At 36.9% G+C, this 11,818-nt stretch overlaps 2 non-coding genes across 2 annotated transcripts; one reads left to right on the top strand and one right to left on the bottom strand.

Moving 5' to 3' along the window:
- Positions 1-699: 699 nt before the first annotated feature.
- LOC148293810 (small nucleolar RNA R71) lies at positions 700-806 on the top strand. The gene has a single exon (XR_015836853.1). It is a non-coding gene; the product is annotated as a small nucleolar RNA R71 (small nucleolar RNA).
- A 10,905-nt stretch (positions 807-11,711) lies between these two features.
- Positions 11,712-11,818, bottom strand: LOC148293809 (small nucleolar RNA R71). Its single transcript, XR_015836852.1, has one exon. It is a non-coding gene; the product is annotated as a small nucleolar RNA R71 (small nucleolar RNA).

The raw sequence follows: 11,818 nt of genomic DNA, 5'->3' as shown, positions 1-11,818 counted from the left end.
ATGGCCTTGGCTTCTGGGTTCTTTGGATTGATCTCAGTTTGGCTTGGCCATTTCCCAGGCACTCTTTGAGTTATTTCAGCAGCTATTTGGCCTAATTGGACTTCCAATTTGGAGATGGCAGCTTGTGTAGTTTGCTGAAAATTGGATTGGTTGATTGCCATCTGCTTCACTATATCTTCCAATGATGATGATGATTGTTGTGGCCTTTGGAATGAAGGGGGATTTGCTTGATTCTGGGTATTTCTCCATGAAAAGTTTGGATGATTCCTCCAACCTGGATTATAACTTTGAGAGTATGGATCATTTCTTGGACCTTGGTTGTAGGAATTTACCAACTTAGCTTGCTCTTGCACAAATTCTGGATATCCAGCCCCAAGTGGACAAGCTGTGGTAGCATGGTCATGAGATTCACAAATGCTACACACTTCCTTCGGAGGGCTTCTTGAGTTTAATGCAAGAAGAGCATCTAGCTTTTGTTCCAGTTTTGAAATCTGCACACTAGAAGCATCATTAGAACCACTAATAACACGTTTACCTCTTGTATCCGTATGTTGGGTCTCCAGTGCTATCTCCTCAAAGAGTTCGTACGTTTCTTCTGGAGTTTTGGTTTTAAAAGAACCACCTGCAAAATTGGTGACTATATTATGACTAGAAGGGGTTAGTCCTTTATAAAACATACGCATTTGAAGCTTCAATGGAATCCCATGATGAGGACATTGGTTGAGCAACCCATTGAATTTCTCCCATGCTTCACAAAACGATTCATCATCTTGCTGTGCAAATAACAAGATCTTGTCCCTAAGCATGTCGGTCTTTTGCGTGGAGAAGTATTTTTCCAGGAACTTCTTTTGAATGGCAGACCATGTAGCGAGTGAACCAGGCTTCAAAGAATTCAACCAATACTTCGCCTTATCCTTTAAAGTGTATGGAAACACTCTCATTCGAAGTTGATCTTCTGTCACACCTGTCAAGGGAAAAGAACTCACAACATTAAAAATATCCTTTATATGAGTCAATGGATCTTCATTAGGTAAACCATAAAAGGAAGGCAGCATATTAAGATGAGAAGATTTAAGCTCATAATTTCGAGCTACAGTGGGCAGCAAAATGCTTGAAGGAGATGCTGGAATTGTTGGGATATCAAGTTCTCCCATGAACTCAATGGCAGCCATCATTTCTTCTTCTTCTTGGTCTGAACTTGCTTCCGAATTTGAAAGTGAAGAACCGGGAAGTTCAGTGTGGAGAGCAAGACTTGTAAATGTAGCAAGAGCTTGCTCTTTTGCAGTTGACAACTCCCTTTCTAGACGATTCTGAATTTCAGAGGTCACTCGTCTGGGTTGCAATGATGGTCCTGTGTTCAAAGATCTAGAACGTTGGAACGAAGACCTAACTTGTTCAAGTAATGGATTTTTAGACATAAACTACCTGAAACAGAAAATTAGATTAATTAGAAACACTAAAAAGAATAGGGTAACCTTGGGCACATAACCAGGGAAAGATTTAATGCAAGTGTTGTATGCATTAGTGAAGTGCATCAACCAATTCATCTTTTATAATGCAAGTGTTGTATGCATTAGCCATATTGAATTCAGATTTGTCACTCCCCTCTCCCTATAAATACCACATCCATTCCACATTCAAGACACAACAAATCCTGAGATTCACAACCCCCACAATTCACTCCAACCATCCTCAAACACTCTCAAAATCCCAAACACTCCAACAATCACCAAAACAACTCCAGCAAACCTCTCTTTCATTTCCCTACGAATTTCATCTTCCTTAGCCATCACCACTCACTCAAACTCATCCCAAATCACCTCCATATCCTTCATACATCTTTCTAGAAGTGGGGAAGCTCTTGGAGAAGCATTAGAAGTGGAGAAGCACTTGGAGAAGCCTTGGAGGATGGATTTTATCAGCGCGCAAAATGAGTTAGAAATTTGTTTTGGCCTTAACTTCCTTCTCCGACCTTGGATTGGCCCAAATGATATATGGCTGGAAAGAAGACATTCTGAACTTCAATGTCGAGTGCTTAAAGTCCTAATTTGATTAAGAGAAGCCCAAGTTGTAAGCCCTTGAAGTTGCTGGTTATGCTGACCTCAGCATGTGCTGGTTGGATGCTTGGTCATGGTGAGCTAGGTATGAGCTATCATTTCTGGTTGGAAGCTTGGTCATGGTGACATGAAGATGAGCTAGGGCTGCTGGTGGGATCTATTGGTGAAGTGCATCAACCAATTCAGATTTTATAATGCAAGTGTTGTATGCATTAGTGAAGTGCATCAACCAATTCATCTTTTATAATGCAAGTGTTGTATGCATTAGCCATATTGAATTCAGATTTGTCACTCCCCTCTCCCTATAAATACCACATCCATTCCACATTCAAGACACAACAAATCCTGAGATTCACAACCCCCACAATTCACTCCAACCATCCTCAAACACTCTCAAAATCCCAAACACTCCAACAATCACCAAAACAACTCCAGCAAACCTCTCTTTCATTTCCCTACGAATTTCATCTTCCTTAGCCATCACTGTTGCGTAGATACAGCTGCACCAAAATGGATTCAGTTGCATCCTCAACTTGTGATACTCGCAAGTGCACGAGCCGTTCGGTAGTATAGCGTATGTAAGTGCGAGGTCGATCCCACGAGGATTGGTGATTGAATGATTCAATTCATTTTCCCTACACAAAACAGAAATGAAAAAGAAGGGAAATAAATAAAACAAGGAAGAAAGAAAATAACTAACTCAAGCAGATAAGTTCCCAAGTTCAATTAGATTAACGGATTGATTCTAGCTAATGTATGATTAAGCCATGGTGTGTGGTCATAACCTTGTGTTCCTAATTCCCTAATTTGATCATTTGTTGTCTAACCTAAAATTAAGCATTAGGAACCCATTAAGCATAGAAGAACAATTTAAACAACCAAGCATGTATCTAATCCCTGTTGTCGAATGTCCATACATACTCTTCCTATTCATAGTTCAATTCGAATTAAAGTATGGTGTCTACTCTTAATTCAAACCAAGATAGCTAACATGCAAGCCTAAATGGTGATCAATCATTCAAACTAGCATATTAACTTATAAGCATAATGAATAAGAACATGAACCATAATTGAAACTTGGAAACTAATCAAACTTGAAACTAAAGAAAAGAATTTACATAATGAAAAATAAATTACAACTAAGAAGCAAAAGGAAAGCTAGAATTGAGAACTAGAAAGGAAAACTAAGAGAATTTGAGGGAGAGAAGGGAAGGGAGCTCTAGAGAAGTGTTTGAGAGCTCCCCCCCTTGGGGTGTGTTTACAAGCTTAGAGAACTTCCCTATTTATAGGCCTAGGGGAAGTGAAAATCTGAATTCAATATGGCTAATGCATACAACACTTGTTTTATAAAATCTGAAATGGTTGATGCACTTGTATTAGAAAATCTAAATTGGGTGATGCACTTGTATTAGAAAATCTTGAATTGGTTGATGCACTTCACCAATAGATCCCACCAGCAGCCCTAGCTCATCTTCATGTCACCATGACCAAGCTTCCAACCAGAAATGATAGCTCATACCTAGCTCACCATGACCAAGCATCCAACCAGCACATGCTGAGGTCAGCATGACCAGCAACTTCAAGGGCTTACAACTTGGGCTTCTCTTAATCAAATTAGGACTTTAAGCACTCGAAATTGAAGTTCAGAATGTCTTCTTTCCAGCCATATGTTATTTGGGCCAATCCAAGGTCGGAGGAGGAAGTTAAGGCCAAAACAAATTGGTAACTCATTTTCCGCGCTGATAAGATCCATCCTGAGTATGGTTCTGTGTTTGCTAGGTAACGGACTCCAGATTTATCCAATAGGGCTGAATTTTGGATATGTTATAGTACAAACCAATTGGAACAACTTTCATGAAGAATGTGGCCTCATTCGAGCTATGTAGGTTGTTGAAACAAAGCTTGCAATATGACCTACGGAACTGGACTGGCAGGGGGCTGTAGCCAAAATGAGTTTGTCTTTAAGCTCTTCATCCATTCATCCAAATTAGGCCTTAACATGCTTGAATTGCATGAATTATGCTCTCTAAAGCCATCATTATTACCTAAAGCTCAATGAACTGAAAGATAAACACAAAAAGGATTAAAAGCACAAGTTTAACTCAAAAACATAACCAAATCATAAGCTAGAAGGGTACAAAATGATATACAATTATGAACCGATCAAATACCCCCAAACCTAGATTTTGCTAGTCCTCAAGCAAAACAAAAGGAAAACGAAGAAAAACAAAACAAAATAAGAAGTTAACTAGACCACTTTCGTAGGTAACTCGATTGCATTGAGCGTATGCAACAAGCCTTTAAACCTCTAGGCATCCCTAGTAGGAGGAGTTGTGTCTCCTGAGGGTTTAACAGATACGATACCCACAAACGTTTTACTGACTCTGTAAAACAAAGTAATTAGAAAACTTAAAAGATTTGTTAGTTCTTAAGAAAAACAAAAAAAACAAAAAAAAACAAAAACGTTAACCTTCCAACCGGACAAAAATGTTAAACTTCATAGACATGGCTCAACAAGGAACAAAACAAGCACTAAGGAAGTTCTAAACATTATTCAAGTGCTACCACAATCTCACAAAAATCATGCTCAAGGTGTGTGTGTGAAGTAGCCATGAAGATACAACTCATGCTTCTCAAACAACAATATGAATTCCTGCAAGAATGAACACAAGTTTGCCAAGCTAAACCAAAATCAATAGGACTTTACTCATGGATGTAATGTAATGGTTAGAAAAGTAATGGATAATGAAGCACAAAGTCTAAGGAACAAAGTAGAGCATGTCATATAAACAAGATCATGGACATTTGAAATGTAAGGCACATAAATTGAAAAGCTCACAACACCAGATTTTGCAATTGAATCACTTCACAATTTGATTTTGACATTTACATACTTTGTATAATATTTGGCCCAATTTTGCGGCTCTTTACCCTAGATCACCTTGATTTCTCCTTATATCACCCTAGGGTCGTGACTACATTGGCCACACTTCTTTTCTCTCCCTCAAATTCTCTTAGTTTTGCTTTCTAGTTCTCAATTCTAGCTTTCTTTAATGTTTTCTTAGTTGTAATTTATTTTTCTTTGTTATGTAAATTCTTTTCTTAAGTTTTCAAGTTGAATTAGTTTCCAAGTTTCAATTATGGTTTTTGTTCTTATTCATTATGCTTATAAGTTAATATGCTAGTTTGAATCGATCACCATTTAGGCTTGCATGTTAGCTATCTTGGTTTGAATTAAGAGTATACACCATGCTTTAATTCGAATTGAACTATGAATAGGAAGAGTATGTATGGACATTCGACAACAGGGATTAGATACATACTTGGTTGTTTAAAATGTTCTTCTATGCTTAATGGGTTCCTAATGCTTAATTTTAGGTTAGACAACAAATGATCAAATTAGGGAATTAGGAACACAAGGTTATGACCACACACCATGGCTTAATCATACTTTAGCTAGAATCAATCCATTAATCTAATTGAACTTGGGAACTTATCTACTTGAAACTAAAGAAAAGAATTTACATAATGAAAAATAAATTACAACTAAGAAGCAAAAGGAAAGCTAGAATTGAGAACTAGAAAGGAAAACTAAGAGAATTTGAGGGAGAGAAGGGAAGGGAGCTCTAGAGAAGTGTTTGAGAGCTCCCCCCCTTGGGGTGTGTTTACAAGCTTAGAGAACTTCCCTAGGAACCCATTAAGCATAGAAGAACATTTTAAACAACCAAGTATGTATCTAATCCCTGTTGTCGAATGTCCATACATACTCTTCCTATTCATAGTTCAATTCGAATTAAAGCATGGTGTATACTCTTAATTCAAACCAAGATAGTTAACAAACAAGTTCTAATGGTGATCAATCATTCAAACAAGCATGTTAACTTATAAGCATAATGAATAAGAACATGAATCATGAATCAAACTTGAAACTCCAAACTTATAAACCCAGAATATTCATGTTAGGTTACATCGAAGCCCTAGTTATGGATTTAGCTACTCATAATGGAAAAGAGACTTGAACAGAAATGAGAAAACATAATGAATGCAATAAGAGTAGAAAAACCCTTTTTCTGAAGTTCTTGTGGTGTCCAAGGCTTCTCCAAGTGCTTCTCCACTTCTAATGCTTCTCCAAGAGCTTCCCCACTTCTAGAAAGATGTATAGCGTATGTAAGTGCGAGGTCGATCCCACGAGGATTGGTGATTGAATGATTCAATTCATTTTCCCTACACAAAACAGAAATGAAAAAGAAGGGAAATAAATAAAACAAGGAAGAAAGAAAATAACTAACTCAAGCAGATAAGTTCCCAAGTTCAATTAGATTAACGGATTGATTCTAGCTAATGTATGATTAAGCCATGGTGTGTGGTCATAACCTTGTGTTCCTAATTCCCTAATTTGATCATTTGTTGTCTAACCTAAAATTAAGCATTAGGAACCCATTAAGCATAGAAGAACAATTTAAACAACCAAGCATGTATCTAATCCCTGTTGTCGAATGTCCATACATACTCTTCCTATTCATAGTTCAATTCGAATTAAAGTATGGTGTCTACTCTTAATTCAAACCAAGATAGCTAACATGCAAGCCTAAATGGTGATCAATCATTCAAACTAGCATATTAACTTATAAGCATAATGAATAAGAACATGAACCATAATTGAAACTTGGAAACTAATCTGCTTGAGTTAGTTATTTTCTTTCTTCCTTGTTTTATTTATTTCCCTTCTTTTTCATTTCTGTTTTGTGTAGGGAAAATGAATTGAATCATTCAATCACCAATCCTCGTGGGATCGACCTCGCACTTACATACGCTATACTACCGAACGGCTCGTGCACTTGCGAGTATCACAAGTTGAGGATGCAACTGAATCCATTTTGGTGCAGCTGTATCTACGCAACAAGTTTTTGGCGCCGTTGCCGGGGATCGGTAACATTGTTTGATTCTATTTGGCTTTCCTACTTTATTTTTTTTTCTTAACTAGACAATTTCTTGTTTTAAAGTTAATGACGTTAATGGACAAGTTGTGTTTGTAGTCCAACAGAAAAGGACAATTGCCCAACAAGCAAGAGAACTGGGTTTAAGTCCCAGCTTACACAACCCATTGGTGCTTGTTGCTTTGAAGCATGGAATTGGATGTGTGTTGATTTTCCTTTTCATTTTAGTTTTTATTTCCTCATCCTTTTAATTCTATTTCAAGTTTTCTATGTTTGTTTTAGCAATTTATTATAGCTCAACAATAAATGGAGAGAGATGGCAACCTCAATCATAAGAATGGGAAGTGTGGAGCAATGAGAGAAGTCGCGACCTCCAAGTGCATCACACTCGACCTAATTGCTTCAAGGGGGAGCATTTCAATCCTTTCTCTTCTTTGAATTCTGTTTATTTTCGTAGTTGTTTTTGCCTTTTGGTCCCCGTTGAGTTCTTTGTTTTTCTATGCTGAATCCAACCATATAAAGAACGTAAAATTTGGACTTACGGTTGGAAAGTTATAGCCTAAAAACGGAACAGAGGTCGAAGCTGAAAAACATAGAAACGAATCTGTCCAAATGGTGATAAACGGGTGATAGAAAGTGCTGTTTGTTTTTTTTTTTTCTTTGGTTTCTTGGTTTAGTACAACAATTTATGTTGTTTGTTTGAATTTGTTTACAGTACTTAGTTCATTTTTGTTTATGGTTTGTTGTTTCATTTTATCTTAATTTGTTTTTATTTCTTATCTTAAAAATTAAAATTAAAAAAAAAAAAAAAAGATTTTTCATATGAGCCGACTTATGGTAACTCCAGTAAGCACTTCCGTCAATACAGTGTCTAGGAGTTCTTTAGGCGACACCTTCGGTGTCTAAGAAGTTTGGGTTTTAAGCGGGACCATTGTGACCCCTCCAACCTTCCCGGATCCCCTGGCTGTGTTTTCTGAGGCCCTTAACTGGTCATCCGTGAGTTGCTTGTATATTCGTGTGTTTTTAAATTAAGTTTTATTTATTTATTTATTTTCTTTGTTTTCTTTTCTGTATAGTCTTTGTTTTTGTTTTGTTAAGTTAGTTTATTTATTTATTTACGTGGTATTGTTAGTTAGTTTATTTCTGAGTGTTAAAACACATTTTTATTTCAAACGCTGCATTAAAAAACAAAAAAAATAAAAATAAAAAAATAAAAAAAATAAAAATAAATAAAAATAAAAATAAAAAAACTTCTTCTTCTTCTTCTTCTTCTTCATCTTCATCATCATCATGGCTTGCCTCTATTTTCTCTTACTTGCAGAATCTGCAGCAGCTCGACATGGTCCTCATTTTTCCTCTGCAGTGCTTCCACGTGCTGATTGGCACAGTAGAGACGCTTCTGCAAGTCCGCCACCATAGCCTTCAAGGAAGCTATTTCCTCGCTCATCGCGGCACATTGGTGATTGAATGATTCAATTCATTTTCCCTACACAAAACAGAAATGAAAAAGAAGGGAAATAAATAAAACAAGGAAGAAAGAAAATAACTAACTCAAGCAGATAAGTTCCCAAGTTCAATTAGATTAACGGATTGATTCTAGCTAATGTATGATTAAGCCATGGTGTGTGGTCATAACCTTGTGTTCCTAATTCCCTAATTTGATCATTTGTTGTCTAACCTAAAATTAAGCATTAGGAACCCATTAAGCATAGAAGAACAATTTAAACAACCAAGCATGTATCTAATCCCTGTTGTCGAATGTCCATACATACTCTTCCTATTCATAGTTCAATTCGAATTAAAGTATGGTGTCTACTCTTAATTCAAACCAAGATAGCTAACATGCAAGCCTAAATGGTGATCAATCATTCAAACTAGCATATTAACTTATAAGCATAATGAATAAGAACATGAACCATAATTGAAACTTGGAAACTAATCAAACTTGAAACTAAAGAAAAGAATTTACATAATGAAAAATAAATTACAACTAAGAAGCAAAAGGAAAGCTAGAATTGAGAACTAGAAAGGAAAACTAAGAGAATTTGAGGGAGAGAAGGGAAGGGAGCTCTAGAGAAGTGTTTGAGAGCTCCCCCCCTTGGGGTGTGTTTACAAGCTTAGAGAACTTCCCTATTTATAGGCCTAGGGGAAGTGAAAATCTGAATTCAATATGGCTAATGCATACAACACTTGTTTTATAAAATCTGAAATGGTTGATGCACTTGTATTAGAAAATCTAAATTGGGTGATGCACTTGTATTAGAAAATCTTGAATTGGTTGATGCACTTCACCAATAGATCCCACCAGCAGCCCTAGCTCATCTTCATGTCACCATGACCAAGCTTCCAACCAGAAATGATAGCTCATACCTAGCTCACCATGACCAAGCATCCAACCAGCACATGCTGAGGTCAGCATGACCAGCAACTTCAAGGGCTTACAACTTGGGCTTCTCTTAATCAAATTAGGACTTTAAGCACTCGAAATTGAAGTTCAGAATGTCTTCTTTCCAGACATATGTTATTTGGGCCAATCCAAGGTCGGAGGAGGAAGTTAAGGCCAAAACAAATTGGTAACTCATTTTCCGCGCTGATAAGATCCATCCTGAGTATGGTTCTGTGTTTGCTAGGTAACGGACTCCAGATTTATCCAATAGGGCTGAATTTTGGATATGTTATAGTACAAACCAATTGGAACAACTTTCATGAAGAATGTGGCCTCATTCGAGCTATGTAGGTTGTTGAAACAAAGCTTGCAATATGACCTACGGAACTGGACTGGCAGGGGGCTGTAGCCAAAATGAGTTTGTCTTTAAGCTCTTCATCCATTCATCCAAATTAGGCCTTAACATGCTTGAATTGCATGAATTATGCTCTCTAAAGCCATCATTATTACCTAAAGCTCAATGAACTGAAAGATAAACACAAAAAGGATTAAAAGCACAAGTTTAACTCAAAAACATAACCAAATCATAAGCTAGAAGGGTACAAAATGATATACAATTATGAACCGATCAATCACCACTCACTCAAACTCATCCCAAATCACCTCCATATCCTTCATACATCTTTCTAGAAGTGGGGAAGCTCTTGGAGAAGCATTAGAAGTGGAGAAGCACTTGGAGAAGCCTTGGACACCACAAGAACTTCAGAAAAAGGGTTTTTCTACTCTTATTGTATTCATTATGTTTTCTCATTTCTGTTCAAGTCTCTTTTCCATTATGAGTAGCTAAATCCATAACTAGGGCTTCGATGTAACCTAACATGAATATTCTGGGTTTATAAGTTTGGAGTTTCAAGTTTGATTCATGATTCATGTTCTTATTCATTATGCTTATAAGTTAACATGCTTGTTTGAATGATTGATCACCATTAGAACTTGTTTGTTAACTATCTTGGTTTGAATTAAGAGTATACACCATGCTTTAATTCGAATTGAACTATGAATAGGAAGAGTATGTATGGACATTCGACAACAGGGATTAGATACATACTTGGTTGTTTAAAATGTTCTTCTATGCTTAATGGGTTCCTAATGCTTAATTTTAGGTTAGACAACAAATGATCAAATTAGGGAATTAGGAACACAAGGTTAGGACCAAACACCATGGCCTAATCATACTTTAGCTAGAATCAATCTTTGAATCTGAATTAGACTTGTTACTTGAATCTTTATAACCCAGAATTGAATTGTTATGGTGATTCGAATGCCCTAGTCTCAAAATCTGTTTTCCAACTCTTAAAACCACTCTTTGTTACATTTGTTTACTTGTTTTCGTTTGCAATTTCATTTTGCTTCTTTTGTTCAACAATCACAACCACTCTTGTTTTAAATTCTGTTTTAGACATAACCTCCTACTTTCTTGAATTTGGTAATCTAAGTACATAACTAGTTTTAACTTCTCAGTCTTCGTGGGTACGACCTCGTACTTGTCTTGCTATACTACTAATTGCCCCGTACAATTGCGAGTTAACATAATATTAACAACAAATTTTGGCGCCGTTGCCGGGGACTGAACGAAAGTTCTTCCCTGGTTATGTGACCAAGGTTACCCTATTCTTTTTAGTGTTTCTAATTAATCTAATTTTCTGTTTCAGGTAGTTTATGTCTAAAAATCCATTACTTGAACAAGTTAGGTCTTCGTTCCAACGTTCTAGATCTTTGAACGCAGGACCATCATTGCAACCCAGACGAGTGACCTCTGAAATTCAGAATCGTCTAGAAAGGGAGTTGTCAACTGCAAAAGAGCAAGCTCTTGCTACATTTACAAGTCTTGCTCTCCACACTGAACTTCCCGGTTCTTCACTTTCAAATTCGGAAGCAAGTTCAGACCAAGAAGAAGAAGAAATGATGGCTGCCATTGAGTTCATGGGAGAACTTGATATCCCAACAATTCCAGCATCTCCTTCAAGCATTTTGCTGCCCACTGTAGCTCGAAATTATGAGCTTAAATCTTCTCATCTTAATATGCTGCCTTCCTTTTATGGTTTACCTAATGAAGATCCATTGACTCATATAAAGGATATTTTTAATGTTGTGAGTTCTTTTCCCTTGACAGGTGTGACAGAAGATCAACTTCGAATGAGAGTGTTTCCATACACTTTAAAGGATAAGGCGAAGTATTGGTTGAATTCTTTGAAGCCTGGTTCACTCGCTACATGGTCTGCCATTCAAAAGAAGTTCCTGGAAAAATACTTCTCCACGCAAAAGACCGACATGCTTAGGGACAAGATCTTGTTATTTGCACAGCAAGATGATGAATCGTTTTGTGAAGCATGGGAGAAATTCAATGGGTTGCTCAACCAATGTCCTCATCATGGGAT

The sequence above is a fragment of the Prunus avium genome, chromosome 6 (assembly GCF_965620075.1).
Source record: "Prunus avium chromosome 6, drPruAviu1.hap1.1, whole genome shotgun sequence".
NCBI lineage: Eukaryota > Viridiplantae > Streptophyta > Magnoliopsida > Rosales > Rosaceae > Prunus > Prunus avium.
The sequence above is the reverse complement of the archived record's forward strand: the minus strand, read 5'-3'. Positions and strand labels throughout refer to the sequence as shown.